We start from the raw sequence: 5,748 nt of genomic DNA on the forward strand, positions 1-5,748 counted from the left end.
CATCATCATCATCCTCAGTACTATCATCGTTATCATCATCATCATTATCATCATTATCTTTATTGTCAACTACCCATCCCCTCTTTCTCTCTCCTTCCTATCAATTTATCTATCAGTTTGTTTCTACCTGCATTGTGCGTGTGTGTCTATGTGTGTGTGTCTATGTGTGTGTGTCTATGTGCGTGTGTCTATGTGCGTGTGTCTATGTGTGTGTGTCTATGTGCGTGTGTCTATGCGTGTGTGTCTATGTGCGTGTGTCTATGCGTGTGTGTCTATGTGTGTGTCTATGTGTGTGTGTCTATGTGTGTGTGTCTATGTGTGTGTGTCTATGTGCGTGTGTCTATGTGCGTGTGTCTATGTGTGTGTGTCTATGTGCGTGTGTGTATGTGTGTGTGTCTATGTGTGTGCGTCTATGTGTGTGTGTCTATGTGCGTGTGTCTATGCGTGTGTGTCTATGTGTGTGTGTCTATGTGTGTGTGTCTATGTGCGTGTGTGTATGTGTGTGTGTCTATGTGTGTGCGTCTATGTGTGTGTGTCTATGTGCGTGTGTCTATGCGTGTGTGTCTATGTGTGTGTGTCTATGTGTGTGTGTCTATGTGTGTGTGTTCCTCATGTAAATGCAATTTCGTTCTTACATAACTGAAATAACTTTAAGATATATTGATTTTATAAATTACAATATTACTACTCTTATAATAACTTTCTCATACCTCTGTTTATATTTTATCTAAAATGAATAATATAAAGCATCTAATAATAATAATAATAATAATAATAATAATAATAATAATAATAATAATAATCAAATAGGCCAGACATCATATTGAAAGACTTCAAACAAAGAACATGCCTCCTCATTGATATGACTGTCCCAATCGATATAAACGTATCTGTCAGGACCTACCAAAAACTGAGCAAATATAAAGATCTTGAAATAGAAATCAGCAAAATGTGGAAGCTGAAGACTAAAACAATACTGTTGTCATAGGTGCCCTGGGAATGATAGCAAAAGGTCTGATAGCTACCTAACTCAGATACCAGGAAACCCAAAAATGGCAGAAGTTCAAAAGATAGTGCTCATGGGACTGCTCATATCCTACGCAAAATACTCTCTATGTAACCTCAAGGTTTAAAACAACCATAATTTTCGGTTTAAAAAAAAAAAAAAAAAAAAACTTTTTTTTTTTTAGACATTCATTAGTACAACATCCCCACCCCCCAAATATATGGCACACTAGGCATAACAACAACATGAACTTCCAACCCTGTTGTCTCTTGAGGTCTCTGGGTGAGACTTGGAGCCAACTTGTACAAATATAAAGCAAAAGTCAAACATAGAATAATAATAATAATAATTGATGTACATTTAAGTGTAGGTGTATGTATGTATGTATATGTATATGTATAAGTATGTATATATGTGTGAGTGTTTATATTTATAACTTAACCTATTGTACTTTCCAAAATCTCTGACGAAGCCTACAGAGACACCCAAGTACCTCAATTTCATCTACTAATTACTTCAGTCTACTGGAGGGATAAAGGTTAAATGAGGTATTTTTACCTCTTGGCTGAAACAGCTGTAAGATATGTTCCCAAATTCTATTCCTGTATGTTATATATTTTAATAATTACTGGTATCTTTATATATCAATATATTTTATATGTAAAGCAAATGTTCAAATGTTATACATGTATGTATATTCTTGTAATTGTCATTTTAATAAATAAATAAATTGACGTAATATAATGTCTAAAAGTTGATGAACCACCTATTGATCCCCTCTATTTCTTGTTGCTCTCTCTCTCTCTCTCTCTCTCTCTCTCTAATATATATATATATTATATATATATATATATATATATATATATATATATATATATATATAATATATATATATATAGAGAGAGAGAGAGAGAGAGAGAGAGAGAGAGAGTATAATACGCTGGGGATTTTTAGGGGGCTGTACCTCTGAAAAACCTAAACCTTGTTTATAATACGGACCCCTTCTCTAACTTGAGTCGTGCGTAATGAAGCCAGCAGCACCTAGTCGAACAAACACTTCCGCGCATGCGTAATACAATAATGGTGATGTTCTTAACTGTTATATGGGAATGTAAATATGTTTGCAAATTGTTTTTGTTACATGTTATTCTGTATTCTGAATACTTTTGTTTTTAATAAATGTTGCTTACTGCAAATTATGGATGATTCTTTTATGACTTCATTGCTTTCAGGCTTAGCTTAAGGTATTTTCACGCCCGACATCACAAAATACGTCTGAATAAACATTGCTGGACAGCAAATAGAGACTCGGACATTGCTTAGAAAATATTTTTCATTTTTAACCTCGTATATATTACGCACTAGGGATTTTGACCTTTAAATTTTGGTGGGTACATGCGGATTATACTCGAGGATTTACAGTATACAAATTATAAAAATAATTAAAGGAATATACAGTACAGTATTGTTTATAATTCGCAGATTTTTTACCTATCGTGGTGGGTTTTTGGAACGTAATACCAGCGATAGTCGCTAGATGACTGTATTCGATTAAAGAGAAACACGGACATGGAAAATGCAAGAATGTTTATTGGTCACTGCAATTGTTTCATCTCAACAAGCATCGATCCCTCAGGTAGGGATACTGGACATCTGGTTTAGGTGTATCCGTCTGTGTAGATGTATCTCCTCGGGTGATTCCAAAGGGTATCTCAATTTTGCACATTAAGGTACACAGCTTCCCACTTATAGAAGATCCATAGCAAATACGTGTGTGTGTGTGTGTGCGTGTTTGTTTGTTTGTGCGTGTGTGTGTTTGAGTGTGTACGTGCGTGTTTGTGTGTGTGTGAGTGTGTACGTGCGTTTGTTTGTGTGTGTGTGTGTGAGTGTGTGTGTGCATAGATAGGTAGACACATAGATAGACAGACAGACGAATAGAGTTCATACACACATACACATATTTATTTCTTTATTGCACACAAGGGGCTAAACATAGTGGGGACAAACAAGGACAGACAGAGGGATTAAATCGATTACCTCGACCCCAGTGCGTAACTGGTACTTCATTAATCGACCCCGAAAGGACGAAAAGCAACTAAAAATATAAAAATTGTGAAATGAGAGAAGGGAGTGAACTCTTGTAACCAGTTCTCTCCCTTGTTCCATTTCACAATTTTTATATATTGAGGTTCTTAACTCGCAAATTTCACCTTTGACCAGAAAATAGATTGAATTACTTTCTCTGTAATTTTTGTCACAACAACAAATGACGTCATGGAAACTGAACGTGCACACCAACACATACTGATAAAAAACCGATCATAACCACGTGTATACATACATACACACATACATACATATATGTGTGTGTGTGTGTATGAGTATATGTATACAGACTCACACACACAAACACGCATACACATGTATATACAAATACATATATATCGATATATTATATACATGCATGAATACATATACATACACAGACACATACATACATATATGCATGTGTCTGTGTATGTATGAGTATATGTATGTATACAGACACACACACACATATATTTATATACAAATATATATATATACAAATATATATATAGAGAGAGATATATTACATACATACTTAAATACATACATACATACATACATACATAATACATACATACATACATACATACGAATACACACATATATGCGATTGTGTACGTGTACGTATGTGTATGTGTGCGTGCATGTGTGTGTGTATGTATGTCAAATTCTTTATTTTTCGCCAAAAGTTTCGAGATGGTGTGACTCAAAGCAGTCTATACCTCGGGTGGGCTCTTGAAGAGGGGGACAAGAGACCAACAGTTGTCAGGCAGAAATGGAACACCAATAATAATAATAATAATAATAATAATAATAATAATAATAATAATAATAATAATAATAATAGTAATAATAGTAATAATAATAATAATAATAGTAATAATAGTAATAATAATAATAATAATAATAGTAATAATAATAATAATAACAGCAACAACAACAGAGACAAAATTGAAACTACAAAAAGCGATTCTCTGAAACAGAAGTCATGGATTTTGGAACAGCATTCTCATATTTGATTACGAAACTAGTAATCATTGGTACGTATTTGGGCCCCACCCCATTTACACACACACACACACACACACACACACACACACACACACACACACACACACATACGTGTACACATACCCAACATACATATATACGTACACATGCACTCGCTCGCATGTACACACACAGATACATACATGCATGTACACACACAGATATTGACACATACACAAATACACCCCCGTGCGCACGCGCAGAGTTTGAATCCTTTGATGTGTATGTGTGTGTGCATAAATGGGAAGAACACTATTTGGACAATTTGCTCTTGGATGGCCACGGCTGCACACAGACAGCACACAGCCTGATCTTTCTTGGTCTGGCCGTTGTCCATGCAACATCGATATTCCTTCATCTGTCAGGGAAAACTTGTATCCCTGCCGTAAGGCTTCATTCCCACACACGCCAGCTAAATTCAATTCGTCCTTAGTCGAAAGACACCTGTTGTTATGTCCTGCTATCATTATTATTATTGTATTGATATTTGTGTAACTTTGTCCGTTTTTTCCGTCCTTGGTTTTGTATACATTCGTTGCTTTCTTCCAAGGAATCTAATGCTCTTAGCTTAGTTTTTCCTTGGGGCTGGCCAGATTGGAGCAATCTCAAGAATAATCAGCCGAAATTGCGAGGATAATCTGGTGCTTGACTGAGGAAAGAAAATTTCGAATGACCCGTCCTTGTTTTCTTTGTATCGACTATCTGGATGTTTTGTTGTCCCTTTTTGTATCACCTAGCTCTCCGGGTGTTTTGCGGTGTAATGTCATTAATATTTATTTTTTATTTTCGCAGATGAAATAAACGAATTCATAAATTTATGTACACAGAAAGTTCAAGCATCGAAATTAGCACATATGTTTGAAGGTATGTTTATAGACACAAACATGCACACACACACACACACGGGCACATATACACACACGTCTACACACACATACTTCAGATACAAAAGCACTGCCGGTTTCATCCTTGCATTCTTGTTCTTTTATTCTGTTATTATTTTATTCGTTTCAGTCATTTGACTGCAGCCATGCTGGAGCACCGCCTTTTGTCGAGCAAATCGATCCCAGGACTCATTCTTTGGAAACCTAGTACTTATTCTATCGGTCTATTTTGCCGAACCGCTATGGTTCCGGGTTCAGTCCTACTGCATGGCTCCTTGGGCAAGTATCTTCTACTATAGCCTCAGGCCAACCAAAGCCTTGTGAGTGGTTTTGGTAGAAGGAAACTGAAAGAAGCCTGTCGTATATATGTGTGTGTGTGTGTGTGTGCGTGTGTCTGTTTGTCCCCCACTAGTATTTGACAACCCTGGTTCCAGGTTCAGTCCCATTGCGTGGCACCTTGGGCAAGTATCTTCTACTGTAGCCTCGGCCGACCAAAGCCTTGTGAGTGGATTTGGTAGACGGAAACTGAAAGAAGCCCGTCATTATATATATGTATGTGTGTGTATATGTTTGTGTGTTTGTGTTTGATAACCGATGCTGGTGTGTTTACGTCCCCGTAACATAGCGGTTCGGCAAAAGGGGCCGATAGAATAAGTACTAGGCTTCCAAAGAATATGTCCTGGGGTCGATTTGCTCGACTAAAGGTGGTGCTCCAGCATG

Source organism: Octopus sinensis, linkage group LG28, assembly GCF_006345805.1.
Source record: "Octopus sinensis linkage group LG28, ASM634580v1, whole genome shotgun sequence".
Taxonomy (NCBI): Eukaryota; Metazoa; Mollusca; class Cephalopoda; order Octopoda; family Octopodidae; genus Octopus; species Octopus sinensis.